A 19,133-nucleotide genomic window follows, 5' to 3' on the forward strand; every position below is an offset into this window, starting at 1 on the left:
GCTTGCTGCCACTTACATGCGGGAGGGGGGAACTGAGGAGGGACTTTGCGGTTCTCATGTTTAACTGTCATTCATTCTTTGGGGCACTTCTCTGTTTTCGTGGATGTTTGTGAAGAAAAAGCATTTCAGGATGTATATTGGATACATTCTCTGACAGTAAATTGAACCTTTGAAGGTTGAATTGTCAGGCAATGTGGCTAATGTACAATAGAGTAGGTGGAGGCAACATGCAGTAGATGAAGGTTGATGGATTGATAAATAGTCTCACCATGACCTGCTTTTTTTCCTTTGGACTTCCACAACCAGCATATGCTTTTGGTTTAAAACTGACTGGCTAGTGCAAACCAGAACTAATATAAGCAACTGCAGTCTAAAAATGACTTTGTTCTAGCGATAGAAATTAGTACAGGCATAAAATTATGAAGTAATTCATTGATCTTTTTGTTAGTTCTTGAATAAATAAAAATCCAGAGCAAAGTATTCTGAATGCTAGAAATGTTATACTTAGCAACTAAACCAGCAGGTATGATTGCAGTTCCACTGAGGTTGGGTGGGTCTACAACTAGAGGTCATGGGTTAAGGTTACAGTTATGGTTACGAATCCCACAACCCGCCTGGGTCGTAGGGGTGCTGTACAGATGAGTGCTGCACCAGTTGCCTCCACTGTGGGCGGGTGCCTGGGTTGCGACAAAGCTCTCGCCGGTCCACTCTGCAATGACGTCTGCCCATTTCTTCCTCTGTCTGCCCCTTTTTCTTTTCCCCTGCACCGTTCCCTGAAGATTGGTCTTTGAGAGTTCACTTGATCTTGTTATGTGGCCGTACCGTCTCAAGTTTCCTCTTCTTTACTGTGGACACTAGATCTTCGTAGTGTCACGTGTTGGGTGATGGTTCTTCATACTTCGTTGTTTGAGACATGGTCTCTATAGGAGATGCTGATGAGCCTTCTGAAGCATCTTATTTCTACTGCCTGGATCTTCTTTTGCAGTTCCGCTGTTAAAGTCCATGACTCGCATGCATACAAGACGACAGAGGGCACAAGTGCACGCAGGAGTGTCAGCTTGGATCTGAGAGCGACGTTAGTGTCTCTCCAAACTGCTTTTAGTTAAGCCGCTGTTGCTGTTGATTGGGCTGCCCTTGCCACAAGGACAGCCAAAAATGGGTTAAGGGTGAAAGGTTTAAGGGGAACATGAGGGGAAACTTCTTCACCTGGAGGGCTCTGAGAGTGCGGAATGAGCTGCTGGCACAAGTGATGCTTGCGAGCTTGATTTCAACGTTTAAGAGAAGCTCGAATAGGTACGTGGATGGTAAGGGTATGGAGGGCTACGGTGCTGGTACAGGTTGATGGGAGTAGGCAGGTTAAATTGCTCAGCACGGACTAGATGGGCCGAAGAACCTGGTTCTGCGCTGTACTTTTCTATGACTCTAAGGTTATCAACCTAAAATACTATATCCACTTTTCATCCGAAAGTGCATCCTGTCCTGATGCAATCTCCAGCAGGTTTATTTTCATAAGAAAAACCTCCAGTCTCTGAATTAAAAGTGAATATCAATGAGACTACGTTCTCTTTATGTTTCAGCAAAGCTGAAGAGAGAAAAGTGCAATCAGCTTAGAGTCTTAGTGCCTGTCTGTACTTAAAGACCACAATCTACTTAGAAATTCCAAGTTAAACTTGGAAACAAAACAAATCATGATTGAATATACTTATTGTATCCACATCAAAAATATCTTTCTGTCGTGAAGTATACAAACCAATACTTAATTCTACTGCTATCTTTGACGGATAACTCTGTTTTTACAGCTCTCTTCCCTGCAATAAGTAAATACATTACCTAATATCATACTGACTTTTTTTGTGTTTGGTAACTAGTTTTCCCCAAGGTTGTCAGACCTCACCTTTGATCGACATATCATGGATTCCAAATGAGTCAAGTGTCCTTGTGAAGGGACAGGGAAAATAGTTGCCTGGAGCAGATTTGCTCAGGATTACTATCCAGTGACCAAATTAGAAATTACGGTCGGCGATAAAAAATGAACGATTTGTTCCTGAAAGCATCAAGTGCAATTACAGTCTGGAATTGATCATGTCCATTAAACCTGGCACAGAGTACACATTAAGTTCATGTTTCCATCACCTGTTGGCAGCATCCGTCATCAAGGATCCGCACTATCCAGGACATGCTCTCTTCTTGCTCCTGCCATCGGGAAGGACGAATAGGAGCCTGCGTTCCCACACCATCAGGCTCAGGAACAATTACTACCCCTCAACTAACAGGCTCTTAAACCAGAGTGGATAACTTTACTCAGCCCAACACTGAACTGACTCCATAACCTATGAACTCACTTTCAAGGGCTCTATAACTCATGTTTGCAGCATCCTTTATTTATTTATTTTTCTCTTTTTATGTATTTGCAGAATTTGTTGCCTTCTGCACGTTGGTGGTTTGTCTGCCTTTGTTGTTGGCAGTTTTTCATTGATTCTATCGTGTTTCTTCCTACTAACTGTGGATGCCTGCGCGAAAATAAATCTCAGGGTAGTATGGTAGTATATGGTGACATAGACAGATTAGACAGATAGATACTTTATTGGTCCCAAATGAAATTACAATGCACAGGTACAAATATTATCTGTGTACAAAGGCTGTTGTAAATCTAGTCAAGAAGAAAAGAAGAGCTTATGAAAGGTTGAAAAAACTAGGTAATGATAAAGATCTAGAAGTATATAAGGCTAGCAGGAAGGAACTTAAGAAAGAAATCAGGAGAGCCAGAAAGGGCCATGAGAAGGCCTTGGTGGACAGGATTAAGGAAAACTCCAAGGCATTCTACAAGTATGTGAAGAGTGTAAGAGAATAGGATCAATCAAGTGTTACAATGGAAGAGTGTGTATGGAACCAGAGGAGATAGCAGAGGTACTTAATGAGTATGGCTTCAGTATTCACTACGGAAAAAGATCTTGGCGATTGCAGGGATGACTTACAGTGGACTGAAAAGCTTGAGCATGTAGATATTAAGAAAGAGGATGTGCTGGAGCTTTTGGAAAGCATCAAGTTGGATAAGTCACCAGGACCGGACGAGATGAACCCCGGGTTACTGTGGGAGGTGAGGGGGGAGATTGCTGAGCCTCTGGCAATGATCTTTGTATCATCAGTGGGGACGGGAGAGGTTCCAGAGGATTGGAGGGTTGCAGATGTTGTTCCATTATTCAAGAAGGAGTAGAGATAGTCCAGGAAATTATAGACCAGTGAGTCTTACTTCACTGGTTGGTAAGTTGATGGAGAAGATCCTGAGAGGCAGGATTTATGAACATTTGGAGAGGCATAATATGACTAGGAATAGTCAGCATGGCTTTGTCAAAGGCAGGTTGTGCCTTACGAGCCTGATTGAATTTTTTGAGGATGTGACTAAACACATTGATGAGGGTAGAGCTGTAGATGTAGTGTATATGGATTTTAGCAAGGCATTTGATAAAGTACCCCATACCAGGCTTATTGAGAAAGTAAGGAGGCATGGGATCCAAGGGGACATTGCTTTGTGGATCCAGAACTGGCTTGCCCACAGAAGGCAGAGTGGTTGTAGACGGGTCATATTCTGCATGGAGGCATGGAGTGGTGTGCCTCAGGGATCTGTTCTGGGACCCTTACTCTTTGTGATTTTTATGAATGACCTGGATGAGGAAGTGGAGGGATGGGTTAGTAAATCTGCTGATGACACAAAGGTTGGAGGTGTTGTGGATAGTGTGGAGGGCTGTCAGATGTTACAGCAGGTCATTGATAGGATGCAAAACTGGGCTGAGAAGTGGCAGATGGAGTTCAACCCAGATAAGTGTGAGGTGCTTCATTTTGGAGGATCAAATATGATGACAGAAGGTAATATTAATGGTAAGACTCTTGGCAGTATGAAGGATCAAAGGGATCTTGGGTTCTGAGTCCATAGGACGCTCAAAGCTGCTGCGTAGGTTGACTCTGTGGTTAAGAAAGCATACGGTGCATTGGCCTTCATCAATCGTTTAGGAGCCAAATGCTAATGTTGAAGTTATATAGGACCCTGGCCAGACGCCACTTGGAGTACTGTGCTCAGCTCTGGTCGCCTCACTATGGGAAGGATATGGAAACCATAGAAAGGGCGCAGAGGAGATTTTCAAGGATGTTGCCTGGATTGGGGAGCATGCCTTTATGGGAATAGGTTCAGTGAAATCGACCTTTTCTCCTTGGAACGACGGAGGATGAGAGGTGACCTGATAGAGGCATATAAGATGATGAGAGGTATTGATTATGTGGATAGTCAGAGGCTTTTTCCCAGGGCTGAAATGGCTAGAACGAGAGGGCACAGTTTTAAGGTGCTTATAAGTAGGTACAGAGGAGATGTCAGGGGTAAGGTTTTTATTTTACGCAGAGAGTGGTGAGTGCGTGGAATGGACTGCTGGTGACGGTGGTGGAGTCGAACACGATAGGGTCTTTTAAGAGACTCCTGGACAGGCACATGGAACTCAGAAAAATAGAGGGCTATAGGTAACCCAAGGTAATTTCTAAGGTAAGGACATGTTCGGCACAGCTTTGTGGGCCGAAGGGCCTGTATTGTGCTGTAAGTTTTCTATGTTTCTATATAAGAAGAGAAGTTGAAAGGATAAAAAAATGTTACCACGAACAGTCTAACAGGAGGGGGTCATCAATTCCCTGGCTAAAGGTTGACTCATTATAGAGCCCAATGGTCGAAGGTAAGAATGACCTCATATAGCGTTCTTTGGAGCAGTGCATTTGTCTTAGTACTTTGATAATAAATTTACTTTAAATTTTAGTACCCAATGCATCTTAATCCACAACCAGAGCACATGGTTTCATAAATGGCTTCCAACAGTTGAAGGCAGAAAATGCTGACTGAAATCATGCCCATAACTATGTGAGAAGATGCTTGTTGTTTACAAGTGCTGATGGGAGATACTCCAAATATTTGGTAAGCTTGCTGGTAGGGCAGGGAACAAGTAGCTGTATTTTCCTATTGCCTTTGGTCACCGTGATCGATGATAGAAAAGGAGAAGAAGTTGTCCATGCAGGGAGTCCAGGAAACTCAACAATGAAATGATTATCATACTTCTACTTTCAAAATCTGGATAAGAATCAGAATCAGGTTTAATATCATGGTCTATGCCATGAAATTAGTTCACTTTGTGACAGCAGTACAATGTAATAAGTGACAAATATAGAAAAAAGTGAATGATAGTAGGTATATATGTGTATATTACATAGTTAAATTAAGGTAAGTAGTGTAAAAACAGAAATTAAATAAAAAGCAGTGTGGTAGTATTCCTGGATTCAATGTCCATTTAGAAATTGGATGGCAGAGGGAAGAAGCTGTTCCTGAATTGTTGAGTGTGCCTTCTGGCCTCTGTACCTCCTTCCCGATGGTAACAATGAGAAACGGGCGTACCCTGGATGGTGGTGGTGGGGGCAGGGTCCTTGATGATGGAAACACCTTTCTGAGGCACCACTCCTTGAAGATGTCTTGGATACTATGGAGGCTACTACTAATGAAGAAGCTGACTAATTTTACAACTCTCTGCAGCTTATTATGATCCTGTGCAGTAGCACCCCCACCCACCCCCATACCAGGTGGTGATCCAACCAGAGTGCTCTCCATGGTACATCTGTAGAGGTTTTTGAGTGTTTTAGGTGACAACCCAAATCTCCTCAAACTCCTGATACAGCAGAAGTCACAATCGATGAAGACACCATATTTTACCTTGCCCAGATGGCATCATCAGCTTCACACAACCCTTTAGATTACATCTCCCTCACTCACCATCAGTCATCCGAGACACCCCGAGAAGTTGATGGGGAATGGAGAGATGGATGGCACCTTGCAGAACTGTATGGTTTGTGGTGACATTTCCCTGACAGTGCTGCTAGGCTAAAGAGTTCCAGGATCTTGAACAGAACAAGAGGAGGAAAAAGTAAATGCATTTCCATTCCGGGATGGTTGGAGACATGGAGGCAAACTCGGTGTCCTGAGAGTGCAGGCGTGTCCTGTCAGAGAAACTTGTGAGTTTCAGACTCCACTTCCCATCACTCTTCAACACACCTGTATGTCAGTGAAGATCCCAATAAGTTGTATAGGTGGGGAGATGTCAGCAGGTGAGCACCAAGTTACTACAGCTGCAAGCTTAGGGAAGTTACTGTTACTATAAGACATGCTTAGGGAAGTTATTACTGCTGTAAGATGTGCTTAGGGATGTTACCACTGCTACAAGATGTGCTTAGGGAAGTTACTACTGCTGTAAGATGTGCTTAGGGATGTTACCACTGCTACAAGATGTGCTTAGGGAAGTTACTACTGCTGTAATATGTGCTTAGGGATGTTACCACTGTTACAAGATGTGCTTAGGGAAGTTACTACTGCTGCAAGATGTGCTTAGGGATGTTAGCACGGCTGCATGGATGTTTAGGGAAGTTATCACTACTGTAAGATGCGCTTAGGAAGACTGGCATCAAATTATCATTCCATGAGTACCACCATCAACAACTACACACTATCACCAGCTGGCACATTAGAGACCATCCAGCATGGAAAGAGATCCTTCAGTACACTAAATCCATGGCAACCATCAATAACCCATTTATAATAATCCACATTAATTTCTTTCTGAATTATTTCCATATTTTCATCAGCTTCCTCGCAGATTCTATCACTCACCCACAAGGGAGGCAATTTACTGTGAGCAGTTAGCTTTCTGACCCTCACATCACTGGGATTATTTGGGGAGGGGACTGGAACCCCATGTTGTTGTAGGGGGAACAGAGAAACACCACACTGTCAGCACCGAGGTCAGAATTACACCTCGGTTTCTGGAGCATGAAGGCAATGTCTCTGATAGTTACACCACTGTGCTTCCCAAACACACTGTTACAGTCTCCAGTACATTGAGCTGTGTGCATCGGCCATTTTAAAACTGAGCAACTGTAATTTGCAATTAAAGGCATTTGTAATTCATCAACTATCTTCAGAAACTAGCTGCCCAGCCTAATTTCAGAACCCATGTCTGTTAGACAAGAAAAGGACTGACTTTACCCTATCTTAGCCTTGGTTCCTTGTACCACCCTACAACACCCTGCAAGGGTGCATTTCATTTACTCGTGTCAGATACTGCTCTCCAGATGGAGAGGGGAGATTGTGGGGAGAGAGGAAGTAGGAGCCTTTGCTACACTTGTTCCCCCTCACAGGTCAAATATAGAGCAGGATTGATGACAGCTTGGAAACAATTGGGTCTCTGAACTCACATCCAAGTTGCTGGTGAACGCAGCAGGCCAGGCAGCATCTCTAGGAAGAGGTACAGTCGACGTTTCAGGCCGAGACCCTTCGTCAGGACAAGGGTCTCGGCCTGAAACGTCGACTGTACCTCTTCCAAGAGATGCTGCCTGGCCTGCTGCGTTCACCAGCAACTTTGATGTGTGTTGCTTGAATTTCCAGCATCTGCAAAATTCCTGTTGTTTGGGTCTCTGACCTCCTACGTTCTCTCTTATTTCCTGATGCAGCAATGGACAAAGTGCCATCACATCATTACAAAACAGTTAGTTATAAATCACAGAAAGCTTTTGAAAAATAGAGACAATGAGCTTTATTACATTAATCTTGAATTGCCAAGGCAAGCTTCCCTCAGGGATTAAAGTCTTGTGAATACAGTGCCACTGTACTGATAGGAGCAAATAACAAAACTAGGAAGAATTATCAACACAAGAAATGCTGCCGATGCTGGAAATCCAAAGCAACACACACAAAATACTGGAGGAATTCAGCAGCTCTGGCTCCATCCTGAAGAAGGTTCCTGAGCCGAAACATCGATTTCTGGGAAGATGGCGCGTTCGATCGCAGTGGCTTCTACTGGGTCAACTGTAGGTGTTATTGTCCTTTTTAAAACACATTTTTTTAACGATCGCTATCCTGCTGGACATTAAGAAGGTCTAACTCATCAGTGAGTTACTCATTGGCAGAGAAACTGAAGGAACTGGGCTGGAAACAAATTGCACTGCTGCTTGTGACAGAGAGGCGTCGGAGGAGCTGCAGCGTGAAAGGCTGCGTTCAGTCTAACAGCGAGTGTTCATCCTCGTTGCTGTTCTTGCGATTGCAAGACCCTATTGGACACTGTCTATGTAGAACGCTGCAAGTTCGATTCACTGATTTGCTGTATTGGCGGACTGCAACATGGCCTCAGTGGTAGTGAGGACTAGGCCTCAAGCCGGGGTGTTGCCGGTTTACAGCCGCCCAGGAGAGAGGCGGAGTCGGTGCTGTACGCCGGACACGGTGTGTCGCAGTGTGCAGGCTGGAGTCGGCCCTGTCTGCCGGACACGGTGTGTTGCGGTGTGCAGGCTGGAGTTGGCCCTGTCCGCCGGACACGGTGTGTCGCGGCATGCAGGCTGGAGTCGGCCCTGTCCGCCGGACACGGTGTGTCGCGGCGTGCAGGCTGGAGTCGGCCCTGTCCGCCGGACACGGTGTGTCGCGGTGTGCAGGCTGGAGTTGGCCCTGTCCGCCGGACACGGTGTGTCGCGGCGTGCAGGCTGGAGTCGGCCCTGTCTGCCGGACACGGTGTGTCGCGGCGTGCAGGCTGGAGTCGGCCCTGTCTGCTGGACACGGTGTGTCACGGTGTACAAGCCAGAGTCCGTGCTGCTCAGAAGAAGACAATCGTGTTCAAATTCAGATTTCTGCAACATTCATGGACTCAGGGTCCTGGACTATATTTTTTTGTGTGACTGTATTTTATAAATCTTATATGTGCTTGCTATCTAATGTGTGCCTTGTGTTGTGTGTTTTGCACCCAGGCCCCGGAAAAACGTTTCATTTGACCGACTTCATGGGTATTCATGTATGCTTGAATGACAATTAAACTTGAATTTGAACTTGACTGTTCATTCTTTTGAATAGATACTGCCTGACTTGCTGAGTTCCTCCAACATTTTGTGTGTATTGCTTAGAAAGAATTATTGCCCGAGGAAAAATAATTTCTAGCACTTTTGTCAATAATTCCATCCTGACCTACTTATAGCAGAAAGATTTGCTTAGTATTACAATAATGTTCTCTGTTCTTTGTCAACTGCCTGAACAGCCTAGAAAGTCTTGTTCTTTTTATATTTCTACAAATGCCCTCAATCCAGCATGAAAATATTGCTAAAATTTTTGAGACTGATTCAATTTTACATTGGCGACGGTACAGGGAGGTTTTGATTTTATGCTCAAGCAGATCTCCAACTCAAAAGTGCTGCACTTTGGAGCTGCTTTTTTCAGAGAAGATAACAAAATGAGGACCACTAATGCCTTTTCAAATTCGCGTCAAAATGAAACCCTATGGTGCTATTTGAGAAAGAACAGGGAAAAATCTCCTGTTACCTAGAAAACCACTTAAACTTCAACTAATATATAGAACACACTATCAAACCATTAACTAGATTGTTGTGCTGAAATTACTGTGCACATGGTCCCTACATTACAACTTAGAAAGTTCTTCAGAAATATTATCATGTTGGGAAAGATGTTCAAGTGGCACTTTGCCTTAATTAATTTGTCTTCAGGGAAGCAGGAAATAAAATTCTCAACGTGAGTAAAGCAAGTTTTCCATTCTCTTCCACCCAGCCTTTTTTTTCAAATTCAGTTTTGTTTTAACTACTCTTTGTGGAAGTTCTACACAGCAAATTCCACAGCAGACTTATCCACAACTATTTTATATTTAGGGCTTGCAGCTTGAAACACTGGGGCAAGGTAACAAAACTTTTCTGTAACATGAAAAGCAATACAAATTTAAAAGATCATTTGCAAAAGTTAATCATGGACTTAATATGAGTCTTCTGAAGTCTGTTTCAGAGTCTCCTCATGTCTGATGTGCTAAAGTAGAGAGGCACTTGGACATATGAAATGGTATCCCATGGCATGTACAGCACCCCAGTTGCCACTGATTTGATGTTGGTCAAAACTCCTGTGGACCACAGACAGCATGGAGCACTCTATTGTTACTTAAACGAGACCTGACTGAGTTCCTGCTGTTTTGCAGAAACTCGCTTAAAATTCCACAGGAGCCAGCTCATATCCCACAATCGGAAATGTGGAACTTAAATTCAATCAAAAGCTATTCACAATGATTGCCACAAAACTACCAGATTATTTTAAGAACTGTTCAGGGGAGAAAATCTGTCTTCCCATATTTGACTCCAGACCCACCAATTAAGTGAACTAGCAGAGCAATTCAGTTCAAGACAGTTAAGGATGTGCAATAAGTGCTGGTCTCACTAATGACGCTAGAATCAGAAAATAATGATTAAACCTTTCATTTCAATTCACAAAGCTACTGGTTTTTTCTTAATGTAATTGTGTTAATTTTCTCTATTGCTTTTAAGTTACATATAATTCATAAAGTTTCTTATAGATCCTCCCCAGCTTACAAACCTTTGACTCATGCACAACCTGTATATATAGATGAGTGTTTGGAAGACCAGCAGGATGGATTTGCAGGCTGCTGTGGGCTGCAGGCACCTTCTGCTTGGTGGGAACTCAGGGCACAGCAGAGAAATCAAAGTCATTGAGTTAATCCCCCGTTTAACTACAACTATATTATGTTTTAATATAAATATGTTGATGGGAAGCTACATTTTCAATTTGCAAACTGTTCAGGTCACAGCAGTTCACAGGAACTGCATCCTGTCACAACCTGGGAAGGACCTGTATCTCACTTCTTCCTTTCTGATTATGTTTTGAATAGCTACATTCATTTCCCACTCCTATTCTTCATGTAGCCTTGTTACAATTATTCCTCCTGTTCCAGTGCCAGAACAAATTACTATTGCACAGTGGTTGATGATAAGGCTTTCCTTTGACGAAGGTTTACTGCTAATATGTTCATTCATGTGTGCCTGGTGACACTTCCCCCAATCGCCCAACAAATGTGCACACACTCCATGGATGTAATTTTGGAGCTCCAAGTCCAAAATTACAGAGTATCAACAATCCCAATTTCTCACTGAAGTTCTACGTGACTGGAAAACTCAATGGATCATCTCTTCTCAGACTTGTATTAGTACAAATCCGTGCCAATAAATTCTCCTGCCTGGAAATTCGATACTGCTGTGCTGCCCTTTTTTTATTTCAGAAATATGTCATCCATTATCAATTTTCCGTTGAATACATCTTGGTAGCAATCACTTACTGGTGAGAATGCACCACTTGCAAAATTGGACTGGGCACTCCTGGTCATGATTCTCATGACGGAGCCTGACATTTTTGCAGCACCAGGCACACATCTAACAACGTCAATCCTAATGCACATCTCAACCTGTTACACTCTGTACAAAAAAGCTGACAACGGGGTCACAGAGTTCTGTTGAAGGGTCTCCAACCAGAAACATTGGCTGTTTCTCCACCTGACCCTTGTGTACTTACAACATTTTCTGTTGTTATTTTGAAACTTATACTGCATTACCTTCCTCGTAAGGATATCGCTCAAAGGCTCACTCTGTGGACATCATTACTCTTCACAAGACAGTTAACATTCACAAGGAGCACTTAACACACATTCCAAAGTTCCTAGTTCTTGCTCAAATCGCCATATCTATCACAATAATCATCACACAAATAGCATGTGAAAGACTAAATGTGCCAGGCAAAGCTGGAGGGTGAATGAAAGGTACAATTGTGCGAACCTATTCCCACATCCTCCCAACACCCTCAGCCTCCCTCAACAACACTACAGCCTACAAGCTGCTCATCGGCAGGGCCGAGGATTTGCCGCAAACCTTCAAACGTCCTTGGTCTACTACTTTAACTATGTAACACTCATGATTGAAGTCCCAAGACTGCCAGTATTAAAGTTAGTCTAAAATAAATCCCTCAAGGCAATCAAAAACATTTACCTTTATACAATCAGCACCAACTTTGTGAATTTCACTGAATATTCATGGTATCCAGTCCAACTTCCAAGTTATAATCTACTGACAATGCAAGTATCAGTTGTCACCAAGATTAACTTCCTATTTTTCATTCTCCCAATGACACAACATATTCAGGAAACACTGCAAGCTATTGGTGTTAACAGCAGTGACATTTGGCAAGGGATTAGGAAGCTACGTGCAACATAATTATGGCTGTGCATCAAGTTCCTTATTCTATCAGTCTTGTTTTGCAGTATAGCAACTTCCCTTTCTTTAAATGTCATTTTGTTAAAATATTGTCACATGGTAATGGAAGGTCTGAAGCAGAAAACGCATTTGATCTCCTAATCACTTGCAAATGACTGATAGTCTTAGCAGTCTTTTATTGCACTATCAGGATGCCTATTGGTTTAAAATAATCTCCTCTGCACCCTTGTAACACCCATAAATGAAGCTCTACAAAGAGATCCTGTAGAGAATAAGTTATGGGCCCAATGCACACCAGGGCAGCAGCCGAGTTCATTAATTTGTATTCTTGGCCTTTCTAATGGCAGCCTGGCAGTGACAGTGTGCTTTGTGCGTGCACAGTATGTACTGTGACTGGAGTCAGCCAACATTGTCTGGGTACTGCTGGCTGCTGGAGGTGGTGGGTGGGAAAACATGATGACCGGGCAAGAAAGCCCACAATTGGGCATAAAACTGAGTGTTGTCTCAGTCTCAAAATAGCCACGTGGCTTACTTCTGCTCCTTTGTTCTAAACATCTTAAATTCAGCGTGTTGTACTTCTGGTGAGGATACACTGGTGGTGGAAGGAGCTGCAGTTGCATATTAATGAGAAAGGCTACATTAGGGGAGGTTCGACTTAAAACATCTGTCTAACATGTACTTTCTCAGCGAGAATTACTGTATGTGAATCTGGTGTGAATGAGGAAAACAATATAAGTAACAAACATACAAAATAACTCAAAATCTAGCAGAGAATCCATACAGAGAAATGTAATTTGGCTTGTGATTTGGGTAAATCAGGGCTACCAACAGCAACAGTTTCAAATAACTTGGAAAACGTGTAGCTCGGGTGGTTGATGGTTGGGCTGAGTCGTTCTCTGATCTTGGCAATCCATTTACAAATGTTTCGTCACCAAATAAGGAGACATACTGACAACGATGATGATGTCTCCTTGTATTGTGAAGAAATGTTTGTAAATGGGTTGCCAAGGTCAGAGAACAACCCAACCCAACCATCATCAGTTTCATTACCTACAGTGGCCCCCTCCACCATTACCACCTGTGGGCCCCCTTCTCCCATTTTACCTTAACATTCTTCATGATGTACATCTCCCCCTGCCATCTCCCTTCACCATTTCAACATCCTGGTCAATACTTCCATCTTACTGAAAACCATTCCCTTTCATAGGGCACCTTTGCATCTAACTGCAGGAGCTGAAACACTTTAAATCCGCTTGTGCCATCATCTACTGGCACAAATACTTTTCATATGAAGCAGCAATTTACTTGTACTTCCTGCAGATTAGTATGCTGAATCCAGTGCTCACAATGGAAAACCAAAGACTGATTACTTGACCACTTTTGAAATACATTTGTTCAGTCTACAAGGGTGACCCCCTGAACTTCCAGTTGCCCATCACTTTCATTCTCCTTGCACACTCCTACTTTGACTTTTTTTTTGTCTCTGACCTCCTGCACTTTTCTGACAAAGGTCATCGAAATGTTGAGAAACAGTCTCACACCTTTCAGAAGGTAGAATACAGCGTTCAGGATGTAATGCCAAATTCATCAGTTTCAGATATACAGCTATTCCATTCCTGTAGCTCACGTTTCCAACATTCAGTTTGTAAAAAAGCTTCCTGAATTGCATTCATCATCGCCCACTTACAACCTTTACTGTCATAACTTACGTTATTCAAGAGACTTCACCGAATTTCAGCCGGTTCCATCACCATTTACAAAATATGATAAATAAGTAATAAATATTGAGAACACGAGTTGTAGAGTCCTTCGAAGTGAATCCATAGCTGTGGAAACAGTTTAGTATTGGAGTGAGTGAAGTCATCCATTTTGGTTCAGGAACCTGATGGTGTGGGACCCAAGGCTCCTGTACCTCCTTCCTGATGGCAGCAGCGAGGAGTGAGTATGGCCTGGATGGTGGGGGTCCCTGATGATGAAAGTTTCCTTCTTGTGGCAGCGCTCCTTGTAGGTGAGCTCAATGGTGGGAAGGACTTTACCTGTGATGGACTGGGCTGTATCCGCTACTTTTTGTAGACTTTTCATTTCAAAGGCATAGTTGTTTCCATACCAAGCAGTGCTAGAGTAGACAGAGAGTATACGTTTCCCAGAGTTGAAATGTCTCATACTAGAGGGCACACATTGAAGGTGAGAGGGGGTTAAGTTCAAGGAGGATGGGAGGGGTAAGTTTTTTTACTCAGAGTGGTGACTACCTGAATGCACTGCCTGGTATGGTGGTAGCAGCAAATACATCAGAAGCTTTTAAGAGATTTTGGATAAGCATATGGATGCAAGAAAGATGAAGGGATGTCAGAATCAGATTTAATATCACTGCTATATGTTGAGAAATTTGTTAACTCTGCAGCAGCAGTACAATGAAAAACACGATAAATATAGAAAAAAACTGAAACACAGTAAGTATACAGATGTGTACTAAAATAGTTGAGGTAAGTGGTGCAAAAACAAATAAATATTTTAAAAAAGTAGTGCTCATGGGTTCTATGCCCATTTACCAATTGGATGGCAGAGGGGAAGAAGCTGTTCCTGAAACGTTGAGTGTGTGCCTTCAGGCTTCTGTACCTCATTCCTGGTGGTAGCAATGAGAAGAAACAGTGTGTAGGTAGGAAGGATTTAGTGTTTGGGTATATTTGATTTGTTTTTTAGCTGGTTGGGCACAACACTGTGGGCCAAAAGGCCTGTTCTTGTGTAGTACTATCCTATGTTCTAAGATGAAACCAGTTAGTATACTTGCCATAAGTATCTATTAAAATTTGTCACAGTTTTAAATGACATGCCAAATCTTCTCAAACTTCTAAGAAAGTAGAGGTGCTGCCATGCCTTCTTTGTAATGGCACTTGTGTACTGGACCCAGGACAAATCCTCTGAAATTAAAATGCTGAGAAATTTAAAGTTGCTGACCCTCTCTAACTCTGATACTCTGATGAGGATTGGCTCATAGACCCCCAGTTTCCTCGTCCTGTAGTCAATAATCAGCTCTCTGGTTTTGCTGATGTTGAGTGAGAGGTTGCTCAGATAGATTTCAATCTCCCTCCCATATGCTGATTTGTCACCACCCTTAATTTGGCCAACATTAGTGTCATCAGCAAACTTAAATATGGCATGGAGCTGTACTTGGCCTCACAGTCATAAATATAAAGTGAACAGAGAACACCGCCTCGTGGTGCATCTCTGCTGATGATGATTGTGGAGGAGATTTTGTTGTCAATCTGAACTGACTGAGATCTGCAAGTAGAGAAATCGAGGATCAAGTTGCACAAGGAGGTATTGAGCCCTAGGTCTTGGAGCTTATTGATTAGTTCTGAGGGGATGATAGTTTTGAATGCAGAGCTATAATCAATAAAGAGTATCATGATGTATGCATCTTCACTGTCCAGATGGTCAAGGGTTGAGTGAAGAGTCAATGAAATAGCATCCACTATTGACCTATTGTGACATTAGGCAAATTAGAATGGATCCAAGTCACTTCTCAGACAGGAATTGATATGTTCCATCACCGATCTCTCAAAACACTTCTTCACAATGGATGTACTGTTCTGGATGGCAGTCATCGAGGGGGGTCACCATGTTCTTTGTGGGCACTGGTATAATTGAAGTCTGCTCGAAGCAGGTGGGTACCTCCAACTGCCGAAGGGAGAAGTTAAATATATCAGTAAACACTCCAGCTAGTTGATTAACACAGGTCTTCAATACCTGGCCAAGTACTCATCCAACAATGCCTTCAGGTAGTGTGACAGGAATCATATTAAGAGTGTCAGCACAAACCACATTCTAGGTTAAATTGAAGGGAAAGTACTGGCATGTCCACCTATCAGGATTTACTGTCCACAGGCTCCACTACACTATCACCTCTCTGAAGTATTCACTACATATGGGGATGAAGAATATGAACATAGAGATCTTTAGCACATTACAAGCCCTTCAGCCCACAATGTTGTGCTGATCATGTAACCTACACCAGAAACTGCCTAGAGTTTCCCTACCACATAGCCCTCTATCTTTCTAAGCTCCATGTACCTTAGAAGACCCTATTGTATCGGCCTCTACCACTGCCATTGGCAGTGCATTCCACAAACCCATCACTCTCTGTGTGGAAACCCCCTATACCTACTTCCAAGCACATTAAAACTATGTCCCCTTGTGCTAGCCATTTCAGCACTGGGAAAAAGCCTCTGGCTATCCACATGATCAATGCCTCTTAGCATCTTATACACCTCTATCAGGTCACCTCTCATCCTCCGTCGCTCCAAGGAGAAAAGGCCAAGTTTACTCTACTTATTCTCATAAGGCATGCTCTCCAATCTAGGCAACGTCCTTGTAAATCTCCTCTGCAAACTCTCTATATTATCCACATCCACATCCTTCCTGTAGTGAGGTGACCGGAACTGAACAGAGTACTCCAAGTGAGGTCTGACCAAGGTCTTGTATAGCTGTAACTTCACCTCATGGCTCTCAAACTTAATCCCATGGTTGATGAAGGCCAACACGCCATACACCTTCTTAACAACACTGTCAACCTGCGCAGCAACTGAGTGTCCTAGGGACACGGACACCAAGATCTCTTTGATCCTCCACACAGCCAATATTTATATTATAGTCTGTCTTCAAATTTGACCTACTGAAATGAACCACTTCACACTTAACTGGGTTGATCTCCATCTGCCACTTCTCAGCCCAGTTCTGCATCATATCGATGTCCTGCTGTAATCTCTGACAGCCCTCCAGACTGTCCATGACACCCCCAACTTTTGTGTCATCAGCAAACTTACTAACCTACCCTTCTACTTCCTCATCCAGGTTATTTATAAATATCACAAAGAGAAGGGGTCCCAGAGCAGATCCCTGCGGAACATGTGGCACATATCTTTTACATACACATTAGATGCACAGGAAATGTTAAAGCGGATTTTTTAGTCTGCTATATCATTGAAGAGAAACCTTGCTCATGATGCAATGAATCTGATGAAGAGAACACTGTGCTCAAACTTACCTCTAAGAACCATTTTCCAGTTCAAAAAGCAACCAGAAAGTTCACTGAGCTGTGAACTTTATCAATGAATGAAAATCTAGGCCAATGAGTGCTTTGTACATGACCTGTTTCCACTGACTGAAGAAAATTGATGGAAATGTACTGCTGGTCCCTGCCCTGGGCAGTGGGAGAGCAGTAGTTCATATTAGACTGCTATACACAGTAACAAAGAACTTCATCAGAATGAGATTGTTTTCATTCTTTTTTCTGAGAAAAGTGTCTCGCCTTCTGATACTATTTCACCAGTGGAGTGTGGAAATTAGTGAACCAAATCAGATTTCTGTATATAGATTGCTAAATACTGTACTTAGAATTGCCCAAACTTTGTATCTCTATTTAACTGATATATTAATTTAGATAGATTCACTCATTGCAATTATTATTTTGCAGAATCTTGGGCAGAGACTGTATACCAGTGTTAAGTTTTGTAATTAACTGCACCACAACATCCAGAAGTTCATTTTAAATTTACAATGCTTTGTTGAAGTGAAAATAGGCCAACTTCCACAAATAAAATACAACACCAACCTCTCACTCAGTGTCGGCAAAACTGAAGAACTGATTCTTGATTACAGAAGGAAGAAGCTAGAGGTTCATTAGGGAAACAGAGTTGGAGAGGGTCAGTAGCTTTAAATTCCTTGGCACTAACAAATGAGATGAAATATCCTGGGACCAGTACATAAGAGTCTTCACAAAGAAGGTGCAAAGACACCTCTACTTTCTTAGAAGTTTGTGTAGATTTGGCATATCACCAAAACCTTTGACAAACTTCTAAAGATGCACTGTGGAGAGTATCCAAATTGGTTGCACATGCTATGGGAACACCAATACCCAAGAATGCAAAGGCTATAGAAAGTTGTGGATTTTGCCTAGTCTATCATAGGCAAAGCCTTCCCCACCATTAAATACATTCACATGGAACACTGCCACAAGAAAGCAGCATCTATTAAATATCCCCACCATCTTTGCCATGTCATCTTCTCACTACCACCATCAAGTAGGAGGTACAGGACCCTTAGGAACAGATATTACTCTCCAACCATTAGACTCCTGAACCAGCATAGTTTCAACACTACTCGGAATGGATTCTATGACGTACAGACTTACTTTCAGTGACTTTTTACAACTCGTTCTCAGTATTATTGTTACTTGCACACTGTGTCTTCTGTACATTGGTCGTCTTCTGTACATTGGTTGTCTACCCAGCCTCTATGGGTAGTTTTTTTTTTAGCAAAATTATACTGTTTTTCTGTTTTCCACTAAATACTTGGATGAGAAATATAAATCTCAGGGCAGTATATGGCAACATATGCGTACATACTTTGATTATAAATTTACTTTGATATTTGATATCTGAGTACATTATATTTACAGCCACTGAGGTTGCACACTAAGATGTGGTACTATAGCAGATCTACAATTGTACCTAGAATGGATTTCTGGATGAATTTTTACAATCTTTCCTTTATTGCATATTTGAATTTGTATGTTTGAATTCTCAACTCACTAAATTGGCCCATCAATAATTATCCTGAAAAACATTTTAAAGAAATTATGTTGCACACATTGGAATCGTCAATGTAAAGGCTGTTGTCAAAATTTTGGTCAACACAACAATAATAAAATATTTGGGGGAAGGTTCTGCCCACAGTGTAGAATCATAATACCCAAGATACCATTATGATCTTGAAATTGTTCTACAACCAATCCAATGAATCCATCCATGTGGACAAAGGGTAATAACAATTTCATTGCTTCTATCAACAGGACTCAACAATTAATCAAATTTAAAATGTACTGGTGCTTGTATGACAGTAAAAGGTACCGTTGAAAAACTAACATGGATCTTTACTATCTAACCACCACAGTTCTGCGTGATGTCAATAGTACTAAACAATAAATAATATATTTGATTGTTTCTAGTGGACAGGTAGAGGGATGCGTA

General features: G+C 42.3%; 1 protein-coding gene across 8 annotated transcripts in view; it reads right to left on the reverse strand.

Annotated features, from left to right (window-relative positions):
• Positions 1–19,133, reverse strand: part of LOC134351648 (FYVE, RhoGEF and PH domain-containing protein 4-like) — a 274,569-nt gene that overhangs the window by 99,115 nt on the left and 156,321 nt on the right. Inside the window, exon 1 of one of the 8 annotated variants that reach the window (XM_063058086.1) lies at positions 11,881–12,019. The exons of the other annotated variants lie outside the window; for them this stretch is intronic. The gene's annotated coding sequence lies outside the window, so the exon portion shown is untranslated. Of the gene's footprint in view, positions 1–11,880; positions 12,020–19,133 lie in introns of those variants that run through there. 8 annotated transcript variants of the gene reach the window in all.

Source organism: Mobula hypostoma, chromosome 9, assembly GCF_963921235.1.
Source record: "Mobula hypostoma chromosome 9, sMobHyp1.1, whole genome shotgun sequence".
Taxonomy (NCBI): domain Eukaryota; kingdom Metazoa; phylum Chordata; class Chondrichthyes; order Myliobatiformes; family Myliobatidae; genus Mobula; species Mobula hypostoma.